The sequence below is a fragment of the Dermochelys coriacea genome, chromosome 1 (genome assembly GCF_009764565.3).
Source record: "Dermochelys coriacea isolate rDerCor1 chromosome 1, rDerCor1.pri.v4, whole genome shotgun sequence".
In the NCBI taxonomy this organism is placed as follows: Eukaryota; Metazoa; Chordata; order Testudines; family Dermochelyidae; genus Dermochelys; species Dermochelys coriacea.
In genome coordinates, this window is record NC_050068.2 from 322,854,498 (window position 1) to 322,875,722 (window position 21,225).

General features: G+C 42.7%; 1 long non-coding RNA gene across 1 annotated transcript; it reads left to right on the plus strand.

The window, feature by feature from the left end:
• Positions 1-1,496: 1,496 nt before the first annotated feature.
• On the plus strand, positions 1,497-19,929 carry LOC119859132. Its single transcript, XR_005294179.1, has 3 exons — positions 1,497-1,598; positions 15,322-15,429; positions 19,792-19,929. It is a non-coding gene; the product is annotated as an uncharacterized LOC119859132 (long non-coding RNA).
• Positions 19,930-21,225: the final 1,296 nt, after the last annotated feature.

Consider the following 21,225-nt stretch of genomic DNA (forward strand, 5'->3'; position numbering starts at 1 on the left):
AACCACCCATAGAGAAGTATGTGCAGAAGGCCTTGTCTCATCAGTTTGGGTATGTCTACACTACCTGCCAGATCGGGGGGCAGCAATTGATCCAGCGGGAGTTGATTTATCGCATCTAGTCTTCTGTCACATCGACTCCTGTACTCCACCGCCACGAGAGGAGCAGGCAGAGTCGACGGGGGAGTGGCAGCAGTCGACTCACTGCGGTGAAGACACCACAGTAAGTCGATCTAAGTACGTGGACTTCAGCTACGTTATTCACCCGCCGCCCCCCTCCCACACCGCCACCACCACTGTAGACCAGGGCTTTGGATGCTGGACGAGGGAAATAAAAATAGCTGACATGAAGATTTTTCATCTCTTTGCTGTTGGGACTCTCACAAGGGCTGGAGCTACGAAACAAAAAGAGGAGACTCACAGGACATTAAGCCCTAAAAAGACATTCAGTGCTGACAGATTACTACATTACTACTTTTTGAATCACACATAGGCTTGTCTACGCTTAAAAAGCTGCAGCGATGCAGCTGCACTGATGCAGGTGTTCCACTGTAGCACTTCAGTGAAGACACTACCTACACCAAGGGAGGTCTTCTTCTGTTGGTGTAGGCAATCCACTTCCCTGAGATGTGGTAGCTATGTCAACGGAAGAAGCCCTCCTGTCAACACAATGCTGTCTACCCCGCAATGTAGGTCGGTATAACAGCATCGCTCAGGGGTGTGGAAAATCCACACCCGAGTGACTTAATTATACCAACATAAGTTGCTAGTGTAAACCAAGCCTGAAACTCATCTGTGTGTAGGCTTGCTTACTTTAATCTATAAATAACTCATTTACTTTTCCTAGTTAGTAAACCTTTAGTTAGTTTATTATTACAGGATTGGCTGCAGGCATTCCCTTTGGTGTGAGAGTTAAGGTACAAATTGATCTGGGGTAACTGACTGGTCTCTTGAGACTGGGAACAACCTGAATATTTTGTGTGTGTTCAAGTGGCCGTGTATCACTAAGTCCAGCTTGCCTGGATGGCAAAATAGGCTAGAAAATGTAAGGGTACTGTCTGTAACTCCAAGGTAAGACTGTTATAGTGATCTAGGAGTTAATATTTTTTACTAGGTTGGTGAAATCTAAGGTCTGGTCTAAACTACAGAGTTAGGTCAACATAAGGTAACTTACATCAATCTAACTCTGTAAACGTCTACATTAAAATGTAGGTCCCACCGATGTAACTTGCCCACTACACCGACCTAATAATCCATCTCCATGAGAGGCATAGTGCTTAGGTTGATGTAGTTAGGGCAACGCAGTGTCAGTTTAGACGCTACATTGCTTGCATCGACTATTGCTGCCTTTCAGAAGCTGTCCCACAATGCCCCGCTGTAGCTTTGGCCCTGAAGGGGTTAAAGCAGCCCTGGAGAGGAGGAATTGGGTGGCCAGCCCAATCAGGGCCCAGCTGATCCTGATAAAAGGGCTGTGGGCCAGAAGCTGGAGGAGTCTTACTCTAGCTCTGGAGCGGGAAGGGCTAGCTCCCTGAGAACAAGGTACCTGAAGTGGAGCGGTGCTGGGGAAGGGCAAAGGGAGCTGAGGAGCTCCTGCCTACAAGGTACTGGGGCTGCAGAGGGGCAACCTAGGAATAGGCAGAGGCCTAACCCCTTGCCAATGATGAATGGCCATTACGTTGCAGTCTGCCCCATTGAGCGGGGGTTAGATGATGACTGGCAGTAGCCACTGAGGCAAGGTGGGTTTAGAGGGTTGGGGGGTTCCCAAGGGAGGGGAGACCCAGAGTGTGGGGGGTACTGTTGGGGCAGAACCACACCAGGGATAAAGGGCGCTGGGGAGGGACATGGGGCCAGTGGCAGGTGAGACATCGGCCTGCAGAGGGCACTCTGAAGGCTGGAGAGAGCTAATTCCCAGGATGACCAGCAGGAGGTGCCGCACCGGTGAGTCTCACTTCGCTATACCCACACTGACCGTAAAATTGGTGCAAGCACTCCTGGGGAGGACATTCACCACCGACACAAGGAACATGCAAAAGTAATTTAATTACTACGGTGGCTGTATGTCAACGTAACTTAGGTCAACTTAGTTTTGTAGTGTAAACTTACCCTAACTACAGAACATACCACCAGTTCGGGTGTCTGCCCTCCTTTTGACAGTCTGCCCTGAGGTTAGCACGCTCAGTCAGGAGCCACTCCAGATCTCCTAACACTCTAATTGTTTCCTTCCTTGTTAAAAATCTGGCCCTTGGTGCCTAAATGCCTTTTGGTCTGCTAAAGATCCAGATAGATGCCTAATTCCCACTAGGTTCCTAGGCATCCAAGGGGATTTTCAGTGTCTATCTGCATTCTTAGGTGCCTAAATACCTTTAAAATCTGGTTCTAAACTCTCTGCCTAGATTCAGGATGGAAACCTGTCTTTTTAAAGTGCCTAGCAAAATTTTTGGCACTATATATATTATGAATTATAGTGGACACGCTTTTATACAACTGACACATTTATTTTTCCATTCCCACCTCCCAGTTTACACTTGCTTTGTCATAGAACTGTAGAACATTATTAACCTGACTGTGGTGAGCAGGCACTGACCCTGACATGTGCCAGTTTTGTCATTGAGAACAGTCTTTCCTAGGCTGTATTGCATGTACCTTCTGCATAAAGGCTGATCCAGAAAAGATAACTACCATAGCAGGCAATCCCCACAACCCTCTCCAGCCAGCCAGGTGTATCAGATACTGTATCCCTATAGAGAGGTTAATGCAAATTCCCCAGCTCTGGTTATGCAAAAACCCAGACTTTTAAAGCTAAGCCCTGAGGACAGGATAATTGTCTGCCTGCCTGCTGACTATTTTTATAGAAGGCCAAGATCAAAGGCTTGAGCTGTATAATAAAAAATGGCTGATCTGCCCAGTCTCTTTTTTGGTTCTGGATTCAAAAAGGCCACAAACCCCAACCAGGCAAAACCATCAATAACCTCTTGTGTGTTGCCAGGTTTTTATAACATGGCACAGCAGCACGATCTTCATATCATCGCAGACCTCTATGACTACAGCCCTGACAGTCAATCTACCAACAACTACTGTTTAGTTACTGATTGGTAGCAATTGGGAGTGGCAAGCTTCCAGATGGTGATGACATCACCCTTCTTCACATTGAGGGGAACTGCCATGTTAATATGATGATACTGCAGTTCTAGGGTGAGCGCTACACAGATTTCTAGAAAAGTTGCCTTTATGATCCAGAAATTCTCCTGCCATTGCTGGTCACCTCAGTTCTGCATCATTACCATCTCCTACTAGTCATTCCTAGTTGGTTGAGACCAGAAGTGGCACTCCGCTGGGTAAAGCAACTCCAGATACGTGCTCTGCTTCATCCTCTTCCATTAGCCATATCACTGTAGCATCAACGACCCTATGAAACTGCATAGCCAAATCCATCTGCCTGCATGATTCTAAATGCAACATCCTGGTCTTATTAACTGACTGAGGGGCTCGGCAGTGTGTCCTCCATGTGGCCCGATACCAGTTTGAAAAAGGCACTTGCAAAATTAATAAATGCCAGGAGGGGAATCATGGGAGTTTGACTCCCCCCAGTCCCAGTATTCCCTGCTGACCAGTGGTTTATGCCTTCGGCTCCTTTTCAGTCTGAGAGGTTAGTTATGTAATGGAAAAAACAATCTGTTGTCTTTTGCTCTTTACACAACAAAACAAATACGAAGAAACCACATGGGTCCAGCTGTGTCCCAAATAACTAAATATACAAAAACATGCAAAACCTAGCTTCATACATATTGCTGTTCAAGCAGATTCTCAAACACAGAATCCAGTGAATGCAACTAGAGGGATCACAAACTATCCCATTTCAATACACTGCACTGTCCCGCTGCAGGGACTGGGTATACCATCTTGAAAACCAAATGTTTTGACAAGGCTAGCTGGATTCTTGGTATGCCAGGCTCTGAATCTTCAGCTACCTCAACCTCACATCATAGTGACATGTCACTGGTGCTAGTCTAGTGCTGCCCCTTTATGTATTATTGTTACTATTCATAAATAATTTTATTACAGTCGTGCCTGTAAACCCCAGTCACAGACCAGGACCCAGTTGGGCTAGCTGCTGTACAAACACAGAACCAAAAGATGGTCCCTGCATCAAGGAGCTTACAATCTAAGCTTAAAACAGGAGGGAACAGGCAAGACAGAGGAGCATAAGGAAACAATAAGGGTGGATTTGACCCTCAGGGACCATCTTGCATGTCAGTTATTAACATTCTGTACTAATTTATCTTGGCCTTTAAATGGTGACAGTATGTGTGTGTATTTGAAGTTACAAACACAATTGAATGTTAAGAGACAGTGGGCAACCTGCAGCCCACAGGCTGCACGCAGACTGTCAGGGTAATCCGCTGGCAGGCCGCGAGACAGTTTGTTTACATTGACCGTCCACAGGCACTGCCACTCGCAGCTCCCAGTGGCCGCGGTTTGCTGCTCCCAGCCAATGGGAGCTGCGGGAAGTGGCGTGGACTGCAGGGACATGTTGGCCACCGTTTCCCGCAGCTCCCATTGGCCAGGAACGACTAACTGCGGCCACTGGGAGCTATAAGTGGCAGTGTCTGCGGACGGTCAATATAAACAAATTGTCCCGCGACCCGCCAGTGGATTACCCTGATGGGCTGCAGGTTGCCCACCACTGTTGAGATGATTCAGGCAATCTGAAACCAACGCACACTGAATGATGCATTCTGTGCTGTTCTGAGGTGGCAAATTTACTGCTCTTTGAAAACATCATGTCTATTGTTCTGTTTTTAATCCTATTCATGAAGCTTACATGCACTGCTTACCTGCACTTCATAGCACTGGGCAAATAATTCATTAATAACATCATAAAAACAATTTTAGGAACACATTGTGATTAACTTTTTCCATTGTTCACCTAGCTCCTGTTGTAAGCTTTATTCTTTTTGGTTGCTACTATTAATTTTGGCTAACTTATCTCGCCATAGTTATACCACTTTAAATCTGGATCAATTCTCCTGATGTAAAAAGTGTTACTCCATTTGCACCAGCATAACTGACAGAAAAATTTGACCCTGGAATGTACTGTAATAATTTGGCTTTCAAAAGCTATGAAAGTCTCTGCTTTTTTCATGGTTTTCAGTGGTAAGGTGCATTTCTTGTATTTCTTACTAAATCTTCAGCCTCTCAGATTGATAGCTTCTTGTTTGGGGTTTTTTTTTTTTTTTTTTCATTTTCCTTGTAAATTGTCAGACATGTTTCAACATCTCCAGTAATTTACTCTTCTGATTAGAATATCTCTGATTTGCAATTTCCCTTAAAGCAATTTTGACCCTGGCAACATGTGATCCCTTGTGATCAATGACTGGCTGGAGTTAGTGGCCTACAGCTGTGTGCACATTGTAGATGTACAAATCTACACTGTCTAGTGTTTGGAAATGCTGTGACAAAGAATAAACACTTATTCTTTGATCATGGTAGCAAAAGCAAACAATCCAGGCCCCCTGGCCTTTTTCCTCCATCACTCCAATGGCACCTTCACTTCCTGCTCTTGGAACAAGTGGGAACACACATTAAAATAAACAAATATCCACCCAAATGTTTGAGTTGAGCTCACAATATAAAGATGTTTGTGCTACCAATAAAAAGTCAATAAGTAATTCATGTACAGCCAAAGCTCCTTTTATTCTCATCTCTCTGATGCTCTCAGAAATCACTCTAGCAGAAATAATGCTCGGACCAACAGGAAGCTATTTGCTGGCTCTGAATGTTACCTGATCATGCCAGAGCTTGAGTGGCTTATTATCATCATTCTTTGGAAAACAGAAAAGGAGGATTGATTTGTAGCTGTCAACTCTACACCAGGCTGCTGGCTGAAAGGTAATACATGCCTGACATTTTCAGGCATACCTATATATGGAATTATGTTAACTCAGCTCTTCATCACACAGTTCACTTCAGCTCAGTTTTGGACTTCAGGAGAACAGAACTTGAAGAGAACTACACCAGGGATGAATTTGCCACATTGTCTTGGGTTCACATTACCCACTTACCTGAAATGTGGTGCTTGAGTTAGCCTGCACAGCTGCCAAACACAGGGAAGTAAATCATTCTTATATGCAATAGATTTTTGCAGGACAAGAACGTGAATGATCGTGTGAGTCCACGTTCTAGTGAATCAGGTGGAGCAGACTATGGCACATAGCTCTTTATGACCTTTGCATGTTCCTGTTACATTCATGTCACTGCACGTTAGGTTTTTATACCTATCTGTATAGCAGGAATTTATTCAGCCTGGCTTCAGGCCCATCCACTGCCTCACATCAAACAAACTGCTCTTTCTGCAATACTGGCTCCTGCTGGGTGTGGTTAATAAACATTTAAAACATTCTAGCCCTTTTCCCTGGGCTCAATTAGTCCTTTCAGCTTATGGTGGCTCAAAAGTCTTAACGGTCCTTAATGGGGATTTCCCCTGCCTTTCATCTCCCTCCAGCTCAGTCCTTCGCAGCCCTCCTAACTTGGGTTTCTTACCCAGCAGCTTCCTGCTCCCTACAGGTCCCTCAGCTGAGGCTTCTCTTTCTCCTGGGCTTTCCACTTGAGAGCCGTGGAGAACTATCACCGACCCTTCTCCCACCAGACTCCCTTCCCAACTCAGAGTGAGGCAGCTCAGGATGCCCCTATATTCTGCAGCAGGCCTGAGTTAGTCTCTTGCTCCTCCTTGGCATGCAACCCCCTACTCTTTCCATTCACTGGAGAACTGGGCCTAGATCCTCCATATCAATGGAAGTTAAGTGCCTTTGACAATCTGGGCCTGTCATAAATATAAAGGGAAGAATAACCACCTTTAAATCCCTCCTGGCCAGAGGAAAAACCCTTCACCTGTAAAGGGTTAAGAAGCTAAGATAACCTTGCTGGCACCTGACCAAAATGACCAATGAGGAGACAAGATACTTTCAAAGCGGGGAGGAGGGGGGAGAAACAAAGGTTCTTTCTGTGTGTGTGATGCTTTTGCCGGGACCAGAGCAGGAATGCAGGTCAGAACTCCTGTAAAGGCTTAATAAGCAATCTAGTTAGATATGTGTTCGATTCTGTTTTGTTTAAATGGCTGATAAAAATAAGTTGTGCTGAATGGAATGTATATGCCTGGTTTTGTGTCTTTTTGTAACTTAAGGTTTTGCCTAGAGGAATTCTCTGTTTTGAATCTAATTATCCTGTAAAGTATTTACCCCCTTGATTTTACAGAGGTGATTTTTATTTTTTCCTTAATTAAAATTATTTTTTAAGAACCTGATTGCTTTTTCCCTATTTCTTAAGATCCAAGAGTTTAGGTCTGTGCTCACCTATGCAAATTAGTGAGGACTTTTTATCAAGCCTTCCCCAGGAAAGGGGGTTTAGTGCTTGGGTGGATATTTTGGGGGGAGACATTTCCAAGTGGGCACTTCCCCTGTTCTTTGTGTAACACTTCGGTGGTGGCAGCGTTTAACCTAAGCTGGTAAGAATAAGCTTAGGGGGTCTTTCATACAGGTCCCCACATCTGTACCCTAGAGTTCAGAGTGGGGAAGGAACCTTGACAGGGCCTAACCTCCCTAAAGGCCCAGCTCACCCTGTCACAATCTGCTATTCAAACTAATCAAGCTTCAGGTGCATTTGATAGATCAAGCCATACAAAGCATTATGTATTAATGTCCACAGCCCTAAGATGTGCCCTGCAGTCATGCTCCAATCCCACACTTGAACTGGCAGTGCCAGCTCTCCTCCTCAGGAGTGGCAGTAGAGTCCACCCTCCCCTCAGGGGTAGTATGAGAGGATCCTCCCTCCCCACCTTCAGGAGGCAGGAATGGGAGCAAAGGGGCCTTTAAAGATTTAGGTGCATGGAGGGTGTTAATGAAAGCTCAGATACTGATGTAATCCTATGACTATAGAAACTGAGGCCCTCTGCACTGATTTAGAGTACCCATGCCTTAATCTAGTCCTGTCCTTAAATTCTGTGCATAGAAAAAGGCTATTTAGAAACAGGCTATTGCTGTATTAACTTGTATGGAAGTTAAAGAGCTGAAATGAAACCCTTGAGTTTGATAAGTGCTGGCTTTCTGGCCCAGGGCTGCAAATTCCATGGTGCTGACTGTCTCACACAAACTCCCAGATGTAACCCAATCTAATCTAATTCCTCACTGACTTGGTGGTAGCTTGTGACATTTGCTGATTCATCAGTGGCTCACACTGGCATTTTCCGTTTCCCTTCAGATCAGATGAAAGAGAAGACGCAGCTCCTTTCCTCTCTGTGTAGTTCTCATGTGATAATCAATAGGGGAAAATGTATTGCATTACAGTTGTAAAAATGTCCTATTAAGAAGACTGGAGCAACTGACTTTGCAACCTAGCATTAACAGTAGTCTGCCCTATGAGACAAGATCAGTTTTCACAGTGGTTACCAGCAATGGAGCAAAATGCAATTAAAATACCTGATAGTGCCTAGCATATTAATAAGTAGGGTTTTCTACCATCTGCAGCTGAATTGCAATTGCTTCAATGTGATTTGATTTCTGTTGCATGGGTGGGAATACTGGAGAAGTCACCTGTCTTCATTCTCTTTTACCACACGCTTCCTATTTGATTTAGAATTCTGAAGCATTTGTGTGTGTGTGTGGTGGGGTTTTTTTTTTTCTGATAAGGGAAATAAAAAATACGACAGCTCAGTAACACATGCCAGCAGTTACTCATAGCCGTCATGAAAGTAGACTAACGGGGAACCATTATAGCAGTGGTACAGCTTAAACAGAAGACAAGCAGTTCCTTTTTCTACATTATGATGTGCCAATTGACTGCCACTAATATTTCCCAGATTAGTATCCTGTACTAGGGATTCTCCAGCTTTTTCACAGTGCTTTACTTTAAACTAAAGAAGTGCTTAAGTGATTTGCTGGATCAGGTCTAAGTTCTCTGAGCTGGTGTTTCTTCTCCAGCATTAGATTCTAACCATGAATGCATTTCAATGGTGGGTTGATGGGTGAAGTGATTTTTTTCCTACTATCTTTAATTTGGGGTTATAATTTTGCAATTTGGCCATGATTTTATTTGTATAAAAAGATACCAAAACATTTCCACCCAAACATTTTCATGCATTCCCAGAGATGAGACACCAACCAACCTGCTATGAAATAGCTGCCTTGGGAAGGGTATTAAGCCTATTACACATCCCCCTTTTGTTCAGAATTCATATATTTGCTTTCAGTCTTTTGAACTGGAATGAGGTTGAGCCAGGCCAGGTACATGATCTTGAATAAGTTTTACTCTATCAGGGCTCAAGGGTTTCTCTTTTTTTTTTTTTTTTTTTTTTTTTTTTTTTTTTTTTTTAAATATAGAAAACTGGCCTGACTGAACATGATACCAAGTATCAGAGGGGTAGCTGTGTTAGTCTGTATCCACTAAAACAACAAGGAGTCCGCTGGCACCCATGAAATCTTATGCCCAAATAAATCTGTTAGTCTTTAAAGTGCCACCAGACTCCTTGTTGTTTTTGAACATGATAGTTATTTTAATATCTCAGACAAACCCTTAAATTCCCAATTTCCCCCCCCCCCCATGGGAAGAAAACAATACAGAACCCAAGTTGGGGGTGGAAGATGAGGAAGCACCATCTCTGTGACATTTCCCCTTTTCTCTGGTTCCCACAAAGCCCTCTGGTAGGGATGAGGATGCACAGGTGGAGAAGAGATGGAGTCAGGGGAAACACACTGGCCCTCTTCCACTGCAGCAAAGTTAATAATGAGTCAGTGTTAAGTTTGGCGCCTACCCACTCTGTGCTATGGAGCTGTTCCTAACACACCCCAGCTCTGTAGAGTCAGTGCCTTTCAGAACATCCTCCTGGGAAACTAGAAAGCCCTTCCAAATGATGAATCTCCCCTTTTGATTGCTTCCATCCCCCAGGATGCTGATACTTAAAGAGCTGTGAGGCTTTGAAATTTTGGGAATGCTTCTGGGCAGAGTGCCAGTAAGAAGAGGTCTGTAACCAGAACCAATCCTCTTTTTGTTAACTTTTGAGTGTTTTTCACACTAAAAGGAGTCAAAATGTGATATCTACATATTAATATCCTGAGTTCTATAGCACTTTTCATCTTCAAAGCTCTTCACACACTAATTAAGGGAAGACTGTTGCTTGCTCAACACTCCCAAACAGGGGGAGTAAATGGGTGTGAGCAACTCCTTACTCCCCTGCACAAGCTACCCAGTAACCACATCACAGGTGTGGGTGGGGCCACTAATCCCACCCTGCTAGATTGGGCAGGGAATGGACAAAGCTTTGACTCCACTGAATATGCACAGAACTATAGTATACAAGAAATCCTAAAATATCTGTGACCTTCAACTCCTGACTAGACATCTTCTTGCAGTGCAGAGTCCTAAATATTGTAGCACTCAGAAAGAGAGATGGATTTTTGTAAGACATTAGGCCTTTTTAAAATTTTCAAAAAACCCACTGAGTTCTACTAGTACATTTCAGTAGCACTACTCGCAGTAGTAAACTCATTTGCATTGTTCTCGTAGCTGTGCTGGTCCCAGGATATGCAAGGTAATCTTTTATTGGACAACTTCTATTGAATAAGAGAAACAAGCTTTTAAGCTACACAGAGCTCTTCTTCAGGTCTGGGAAAGGTACTCGGAGCATCGCAACAATCTGTTCCATCTTCTATTTAGCTAAGCAATAAAATATATTACCTCACTGACATGGGGCCCGGGGTACAATTCACACCAGTAAGGGGTTGTCACCTCTTACCCTGTAACCCTGGGTGCCTCAAAATAGTTTGCTACTGTAGCTCTCTGCCTGGGATGCTCACATTCAGCAACAAAAAAAAAGAGTACTTGTGGCACCTTAGAGACTAACAAATTTATTTGAGCATAAGCTTTTATGAGCTACAGCTCACTTCATCGGATGCATTCAGTGGAAAACACAGTGGGGAGATTTATATACACAGAGAACATGAAACAATGGGTGTTACCATACACACTGTAAGGAGAGTGATCACTTAAGATAAGCTATTGCCAGCAGGAGAGCTGGAGGGGAGGGGGAAGAAAACCTTTTGTAGTGACAATCAAGGTGGGCCATTTCCAGCAGTTGACAAGAACATCTGAGGAACAGTGGGGGGTGGGGGGGGGGAATAAACATGGGGAAATAGTTTTACTTTGTGTAATGACCCATCCACTCCCGGTCTCCTATTCAAGCCTAAATTAATTGTATCCAGTTTGCAAATTAATTCCAATTCATCAGTCTCTCATTGGAGTCTGGTTTTGAAGTTGTTTTGTTGAAGAATTGCAACTTTTAGGTCTGTAATCGAGTGACCAGAGAGGTTGAAGTGTTCTCCGACTGGTTTTTGAATGTTATAATTCTTGACGTCTGATTTGTGTCCATTCATTCTTTTACGTAGAGACTGTCCAGTTTGGCCAATGTACATGGCAGAGGGGCATTGCTGGCACATGATGGCATACATCACATTGGTAGATGTGCAGGTGAACGAGCCTCTGATGGTGTGGCTTATGTCATTAGGCCCTATGATGGTGTCCCCCGAATAGATAGATATGTGGACATAGTTGGCAACGAGTTTTGTTGCAAGGATAGGTTCCTGGGTTAGTGGTTCTGTTGTGTGGTGTGTGGTTGCTGGTGAGTATTTGCTTCAGATTGGGGGGCTGTCTGTAAGCAAGGACTGGTCTGTCTCCCAAGATCTGTGAGAGTGATGGGTCGTCCTTCAGGATAGATTGTAGATCCTTGATGATGCATTGGAGAGGTTTTAGTTGGGGGCTGAAGGTGATGGATAATGGCGTTCTGTTATTTTCTTTGTTGGGCCTGTCCCGTAGTAGGTGACTTCTGGGTACTCTTCTGGCTCTGTCAATCTGTTTCTTCTCTTCAGCAGGTGGGTATTGTAGTTGTAGGAATGCATGATAGAGATCTTGTAGGTGTTTGTCTCTGTCTGAGGGGTTGGAGCAAGGCGGTTGTATCGTAGAGCTTGGCTGTAGACAATGGATCGTGTGGTGTGATCTGGGTGAAAGCGGGAAGCATGTAGCTAGGAATAGCAGTCAGTAGGCTTCCAGTATAGGGTGGGATTTATGTCACCATCGCTTATTGGCACCATAGTATCCAGGAAGTGGATCTCTTGTGTGGACTGGTCCAGGCTGAGGCTGATGGTGGAATGGAAATTGTTGAAATCATGGTGGAATTCCATGGAATCAAGGGCTTCTTTTCCATGGGTCCAGATGATGATGTTATCAATGTATCGCAAGTAGAGTAGGGGCATTAGGGGACAAGAGCTGAGGAAGCGTTGTTCTAAGTCTAAAGTTTTAAGTCTTAAGTTCTAAATCTCCCCACTGTGTTTTCCCCTGAATGCATCCGATGAAGTGAGCTGTAGCTCACGAAAGCTTATGCTCAAATAAATTTGTTAGTCTCTCTAAGGTGCCACAAGTACTCCTTTTTCTTTTTGCGAATACAAACTAACACGGCTGCTACTTTGAATTCAGCAACAAGCACCCAGGTCCCACCCTGAGTGTCTGTGTGCTATGCAGCTGGCACTGGTTCAGGAGCTCTGAACCCAGAAGCCTGTCTAGCGTGTCTTGGAGGGAAGAGACATTGCTGGAGTGGGGCATGGGTGGGGTCTGGGGGGGGAGGAATAGGCAGTGCAAAGGTGCGGATTTGGAAAGAAGATGCAGTGCAGGGGCAGGACCTTGAGGTGGCGCACTGAGCCCCCCAAAATTTTTTGGGGTGCTTCCCCCACTCCTGCTGTCTGCAGCCCCGCTTTGACTTCCTCCAGCCTTGGTTACAACCAGCAAGGGGACACCAACACACCCCCAGCCATCAGTTTTCCCCAAAACCATGTGCCCTGAAGTGTGCAGCCCTATCCTGGACAGCTCAGAGAACTTGTATGGTTTGTTCCTTTGAAGAGACAAAAGCACATCACAATTTACCAACTTTGCTGAGGTAAATAGAGCCTTCCCTTTAAACACAGCACTGAGTTGGTTTACAGTAAAAATAAAATAATTGTATTAACAAAATATACACAGTATTAAGTGAGTACAAGTATAAGAAATGAAGGTTGCAAGAGTTACAAGTAAAACAAAATAAAATGCACTTTTAAAAGTTTAAAGCTTAATTTAACAAGCTACAGGCTTTGTTTGAGATGGTTTATCTCACCAGTCATTCTTCTTCCCAGCTAGGGCTGTCTTTCTCTCAGTCAGGACCTTCCACAAACATACAAGATTATGGTTTCCTTGTCTTCCTAGGTGAAAGATATTTGCCTAAGCAAGTTTCTCACCTGTATTCAGTTTCCAGAGACTTCAACACACTCCTCCCTGGTGGAAGGAGCCATTGTTCTCAGCTTGTAAGAACTCTGTTCCCTTGTGTCTGTCTAGTGATGGATGCCCACAATGCTCCTGTCCTCGCTTATATCTTCCAAAGTTCGATGACTTTGTTTCAAAAGGCAGGATGGCCTCATGCTGTTCTTTCCTTTCTGTGGGCTTCCCATCCCCCTGTATGTAAATGGGGCTTCAATTGTTTTGATTCTACCAGGCTTAATCCTATTGGAGATGAGTAGACAGCTGTTTTCTCTCCTGTCTGGGAGGGAAAGTGTTTCTCCCTGTTTGGCTGCAGACTTTAAAGCATAATATCATTAAGTATCCATATTTCCTCACAGAGTTAATAAATACACTTCACAATTATATCAATCACCAGTGTGTCATTAGCTTCCAGAAAAAACCTCATTCAATATACTTCTATAATATTGTATACAGTATGTTGATCCAATTGCTTATCACTTGAGGTTCAGACCCCTGTCTTTATAGACCAGTAAACCTTGAATTGATTTTTTTTCAGAGGGTTGCCACTCAAGATAAAGTTTATTCAAGCTGTGAGAAAGGCAACATCGAATCTGATGGTGAAGGAAACTCCATGCTCTCTTCCCCCAGCAGTGTTTGCTAAAATGTAAATTGTTCTGTTTACTGTCATCTCCCCCCTTGTTAGTTTGACCTTGTTTACTGCTTATATGTATTTCATGCTGTCTGAAGTGGTTCACAGCCATGAGTGCCTACCTCAGGGCAGACTGTCAAAGAGCAGAGCAAACATTCCAAAGTGGTGGTGTGATCTATAATCAGATTTTCCCAATCCAGTAACAAATATGAACTGCTGGATCACTGTAACAGTCTTACCATAGAGTCACAGACAGCCCACGTGGGCTCTCCAGTCTATCTTGCCACCCAGGCAAGCTGGACTTACTGATAAATGGTCACTTGCACACACAAAAAAAATCACAGAATATTCAGGTTGCTTCCAGTTCAAAGAGACTAGTTGCTTACTCCAGATCAATTTGTACCTTAGATCTCACACCAAAAATAGTGTTTATAGCTGATGCCATAACAAACCAATGAAAGGTTCATGAAATAGGAAAAAGAGTTATTTACAGGTTTAAAACAAGCAAACGTGTATATACACATGAGTTTCAGGGCATAGCTACTCTTGCAGATGTAGAGGGCTTTGAGTTAAACCAGCCTTCGGAGAGTGCAGTAGGGAAAGTGTTGCAGTCTGTCCACAATGACAGCTTCAAGCGCACTGGCATAGCCACATGTGTGGCACTTGCAGCAGCATTGAGAACAGTGCATTATGGGCAGCTATCCCAGCATACAGGTGACTGAAACTTGCTTTTCAAATGGGGGTGGGGTGGAGTGTGACGGGGAATGTGTTGTGTGTATGTGGGGGGGAGAGTGGGTTTTGGGGGGGCTGAGAGCATGTCGGCATACTATCTTTTAAGTTCAGACAGCAGCAGACCCCCCTCACCGTGCCCCACCTCCCTCTCTCATACACAGCATTCCACAGTAATAGTTGCTTTAGTCTCTGAGCAGATAAGCAGCCGGCTGTCAGAAACTGAGCTTTCAAAGGGCATATCCGCATTCCTGCAGCGATTCAAAAACAATGACAGGAGTGGCCACTTAACTTAAGGGGATTATGGGATGTTTCCAGAGGCTGATCAGAGCGCAGTAATGCAACACCTCATTCACACTGATGCCCGGGTGTTTCAGCCAAGACGCAGCAAGCGTTAGTCTTCATGCCAAGGTGGAGAACTAGGAGCGCTCTAGCCATGGAGTCAGAGCTCTCTACATGCCTTGCCCGTGTGGACAGGTAGTGAGCTAGGGCACCTGGGGCTGCTTTAATGTGCTGTAACTCGCAAGTGTAGCCAAGCCCTCAGTCTGTGATTCAAAAGGTAACAGATGTCAGAACTGAATGTCTTTTTAGGACTCAACCAAGATCAACCTTGGGGATCTCTGATTTGTGTTTCTTAGCGCCAGCCCTTGTAAGAGTCCAAACAGCAAAGAGTGGAAAAATCTTCATGTCAGATATCTTTATTGCCCTCTGCAGCATTCAGACCGATGGGATGAGGCCTTCTACAGGTACAGTACCTCTCCATGGGAAGTTGGGGCAATTAACAAAGCTTATATCCTATGATGGCCCACTTAATTTTGATAGTCCTCTTGCATGGATGGAGGAGCCATGTTTCCTGTCTGAGTTCACAAGTTCAGACCAAGCATTCTTACAATTATAAAAAAAAAAAACTTGTAGCATGGGATACAGACATGACAAGTAAGATTAATGCATGCAGCAGCTGACAAACATTTGACAGAGACTAAATGCTATACACATCCTTACAAGTCTAACACCTATCTTGAATGACACTAATATACAGGTGAGCTGGTCTGGTTTCCAGCTGTGAATTTGTTAGTGATCAGCTGATGTCTTGTCAAGAGCTGGTACCTGGTCTACCAGAATCACAATGTAAATTGAGGTAAACCCACATTCCTTTGTCTAAGGCAGACTGTGCTTTTGCATTGCTTGCCAAACACATTGTAACAATGTAATTGTAGCACATATTCATAACTTTTTGTACACGCATTGTGCATAGATCATATAAGGATATTAATGATCAGTGAGTTATTAGTTTTCCAATTATATCTTACATGCCACCTTTTAGATACAGATTATGACAACAGAGTGGTAGGTGTAGTAAGTATGTCGGGCCTTACAGGACACAGAGTAGTAAACCATAAATTAGCTTCTGGTTCACCCTCACCCGCTTTGTCTCTCTAGTAGTAAAGTTAAGCACAGATATAAGCATTTGCAGGGATAGGGTCTAAAAGCAAAATAAATATCAAATCTGGGTCACTTGGCTCTATTTATATTATTCCCTCTGAAAATCAATGAAGTCGGGTTCACCTTCTTAGTTCCATTAGTTGTGATATTCATCTGGGGTGCAGTTCTGCAGGCTGCTATGAAGTGTGGAGAGGCAAAGCACTAGCATACAGCATCTGCCTAGGGATATCTACAGTATGGAGAAATGTTCACAGGGCTCTGCCATGCAATGGTAAGTATCTGTCTGCACTGAACTGGCTATGGAAGAGTAGGGGAAAGGCGGCATGATGGGGTCACAGGACATAACCGTGTGTGTGTGTGTGTGTGTGTGTGTGTGTGTGTGTGTGTGTGTGCGCGCACACAAGCCTGAGAATGTAAATGACATAGGGCATGTCTACACTACAGCACTACATTGGTGCAGCTGCGCCACTGTAACATGTCTGGTGAAGACACTATGCCAACAAGAGAGTTTTCTCCCATAATTACTCCTTCTCCCACCAACATAGAGCCAGTGTGTACTGTGTGAAACTTGTGATGCTCTGGGAGGGTATTTTTCACATCCCTGAGCCATGTAAGTTAGATTGACTTAAATGGTAGTATAGACCTGCCTGTACTTGGTAACCATTTTTAGTATGCTCACTGTCTCCAAATGCCAAGCAATGATATCACTGATGAAGGCTGCCTCTTAAATGTATGAGACCTGCCAGTTCTACATATTAACACTTCACTGTTCTTTTAAAAGCTGTTGCTACAGTGTGAATAGGAAACAAACTGGAAAGTTTTGGCTGTTAATTGCATTTTTTTTTTTGAGCTAATTAGTCTGTCTTTCCAAAGTTCCCAGTAAATGTGTATATGGGTGAAATTCTTACACTATTGAAGTCAATGACAAAGTTCCCATTGACTTCAATGGAGCCAGGATTTCACTCACACTGTATTTTGTTTATATTAGCCTATTAGTCTATCAGTAGAATTTTATTCATTTACTGATATGTTCCCTTAGTTCTTGAGAAACTATTTTGTATATTTCTCCCCCAATAGAGTCTAGAAAGAAAACTGGCATATTATTTTGTAAAGTTCAGTTCTATGTACAGTACTTTTAAAACATAATCTTATAGCATATAAAACAACTTGTAATCAGTCTTTTGATGTTTCTCTGGCATCATTTACACCACATATTAAATGCTGATGCAATTGTACTTCAGTTGCATTAGAAAGCTCCTCAACTTTCAAACATCCTTAAAATAACTTGTGTTCAGATGTATGTTTGACTAAGGAATGTGTAGTTTTTCACTCAACAATTTGAAGGTGCTAGCATGCAAACAATTAAGGCCCCACTCTTGCAAATACTTACAGGTCTGATTATTTATACACCATGCACAGTCCCACTGCAGCCAATAGAACTACAGGATAAAGTACAATGGAATCCTGAAAAAAGAAAAGGAGTACTTGTGGCACCTTAGAGACTAACAAATTTATTAGAGCATAAGCTTTCGTGAGCTACAGCTCACTTCATCGGATGCATTTGGTGGAAAAAACAGAGGAGAGATTTATATACACACACACAGAGAACATGAAACAATGGGTTTATCATATTTATCATTTATGATAAACCCATTGTTTCATGTTCTCTGTGTGTGTGTATATAAATCTCTCCTCTGTTTTTTCCACCAAATGCATCCGATGAAGTGAGCTGTAGCTCACGAAAGCTTATGCTCTAATAAATTTGTTAGTCTCTAAGGTGCCACAAGTACTCCTTTTCTTTTTGCGAATACAGACTAACACGGCTGCTACTCTGAAACCTGTCAATGGAATCCTGGTCCATGACGTGAGCTCCCAGATGCTACTGCAACACAAGTAGTATATTCTCAGTCCATAAAGTCAAGCACATGAATAAATCTTTGCAGGATCATGGCCTATGATTTTACTAGATAGTGAATAAAGTACACAAGTAAAATTTGTCCTGAATTATTCCATAATACACATTTTAGTTTTTTGCTCCTCATTTTAAAAACAAACAAACAAAAAAAACCTTTCAAACTGAGGAAACTGGGTACAGATTGTACATTCTTATTTATATTTAACACTTCCTTATGAATTTGTAGCTCCAAGATTTTGTCAGTTTTCATTATTTTTTTCATCAAATCTGATTACAAAAGATAGTGTTTTAGAAATCTATTAACTGGCATATTATTAGGTTGTTGTGTTAACTGCTTAAAAAGAAGACAATGCGTTTTAAATTGTTTCAGAGAAAGTTATTTGAGATGTCAGATATTTAGTTCATTGGTTTATTTTGTATAGTTGCAAATCAGCTGTATATCCTAAATCAGTGCTTCTTTCCAACATCCTGGATGCAGTGGTGTATAATTAGAGCATGCTTGATACGTGTTGTTCATATCTTGGAAATGCCTTCTTATTAACCAATTGACTAGGAGAGAGAATGAGATTAAGAAAAAGAAAAGGAGTACTTGTGGCACCTTAGAGACTAACAAATTTATTAGAGCATAAGCTTTCGTGAGCTACAGCTCACTTCATCGGATGCATTTGGTGGAAAAAACAGAGGAGAGATTTATATATATACACACACACACACACACAGAGAACATGAAACAATGGGTTTATCATACACACTGTAAGGAGAGTGATCACTTAAGATAAGCCATCACCAGCAGCAGGGGGGGGAAAGGAGGAAAACCTTTCATGGTGACAAGCAAGGTAGGCTAATTCCAGCAGTTAACAAGAATATCAGAGGACCAGTGGGGGGTGGGGTGGGAGGGAGAAATACCATGGGGAAATAGTTTTACTTTGTGTAATGACCCATCCATTCCCAGTCTCTATTCAAGCCTAAGTTAATTGTATCCAGTTTGCAAATTAATTCCAATTCAGCAGTCTCTCGTTGGAGTCTGTTTTTGAAGCTTTTTTGTTGAAGGATAGCCACTCTTAGGTCTGTGATCAAGTGACCAGAGAGATTGAAGTGTTCTCCAACTGGTTTTTGAATGTTATAATTCTTGACGTCTGATTTGTGTCCATTCATTCTTTTACGTAGAGACTGTCCAGTTTGGCCAATGTACATGGCAGAGGGGCATTGCTGGCACACAATGGCATATATCACATTGGTAGATGCACAGGTGAACGAGCCTCTGATAGTGTGGCTGATGTGATTAGGCCCTATGATGGTATCCCCTGAATAGATATGTGGACAGAGTTGGCAACGGGCTTTGTTGCAAGGATAGGTTCCTGGGTTAGTGGTTCTGTTGTGTGGTGTGTGGTTGCTGGTGAGTATTTGCTTCAGATTGGGGGGCTGTCTGTAAGCAAGTTTTTTCAACCAAATGCATCCGATGAAGTGAGCTGTAGCTCACGAAAGCTTATGCTCTAATAAATTTGTTGGTCTCTAAGGTGCCACAAGTACTCCTTTTCTTTTTGTGAATACAGACTAACACAGCTGCTACTCTGAAACCTGAGATTAAGAAATAATTTTGATATTTGCATGTAGCCAGAATTATTTTAAACAGAACCATTAATACATATTTGTTAGGAGCTTTCATTAAATGACAAATGGATCGGAGTTTTTAAAATATCTGTTGAATCCTCTGAAAAGTTCTTCTGTTGTTTTATCTATTTTGTAATAGTGTTTGCCTCTACCCAGTGGATGGAAAGTGAATTGCGTGACATTAAACATAGCTTTTGGACTCTCTGAAAAAGGGTTTCTTGGATAAGAAGACATACCCAACAGCACAGAAACCCACTAAATTATTCCTACCCAAGGGCTCAGTTTTACAATGTTTGCATGCCAGTATCCAGCACCAATGGTGTAATTCTGTACTTCACACTCGCCATCAACCTCCTGGCGGGAGGAGGACATTGCCTACTTTTTGCATTCTTCTCTCAGCTTGCATGATGAAAATACACTAAGCAGTTTTGCTTTTGATTATAGTAAATTTCCAGTCAATTTCATTATCAGTTTCTCATACACTAGCACAATGCTAGAGTGTTTAGGTTGTTAACATTGCATGGGAATATTAAAAACAAAACAAAACAAAAAATACTATTTTCATAATAGGGCTGGTAGTCTACCTATTAAGGTTGCTCAACACTTCCCATTATAAGCCTCATTTTCAGATGCTTGTAACATTTTAGCCAAACTTCAACTGCTTGGTGTGATGCAGACCAGGTGCCCGCTCACGCACAGGTCCCTAGGCCTTAACACTGACAAATGCATAGCTGGAAACCAGTTCTGGTTCACCTGTGTGTTAGTATGTTTGAAATAGTATTAGATTTTTTAAAAAGGCGTTTTGTGTTTATGAAATGCTCTTAAGTTGCTGCATGCATACCCATGGTATAAGGTAATATTTAAGCGTTTGTTCTGTAACTGCAAAAGTGTTTGTTCTGAAACACAAACCACCAGTCAGGAGAGAAGCATTACCAAGTATGAAATACTAGTTTGCCACTGGGGATGTTATCTACTGCCCAACAATTGAATGCCCATAGATACCAGACAAACCATTGTGGAACACCAGAGGATAAAAGACCTTGTTGATTGCTTCCCTGTCCCTTCCCCCCCCCACCCCCCATCCTCATGAAGAGGAGACACACAGGTGGACTCGTCCAATCAGCTTGAATTCTGGGGGAAGGGAATAAAAATCCCTGACAAGAAGAAAATGTATCTGTATGCTTCTTGGATTTTGGGAAGGCAAGACTTCTAAGCATAAACAAACCCAGCGGGGCTAGCCCTAGAGAACATAGAGAGTTTGCATATTACAGCATCTTCTATTACAGTCTTAAGTTTCAAAAGGTAACTCATTTGTGTGTGTATGATTACTTGCTTTAACCTTGTAAATAATTCTCATTTCTTTTTCTTAGTTAATAAATCTTTAGTTAGTTTTATTATAGGATTGGCTACAAGTGTTGTCTTTGGTGTAAGTGACAGGTTCTTTGCGACTAGGCATAACCTGAATATTATTGTATAATGGACCATCTGTCACAAAGGCAAGCTTGCCTAGGTGATATTTCCTGACTTTTGAATGCTTGACTTTGCAACCATAATAATTTTCTTTTAACATGCA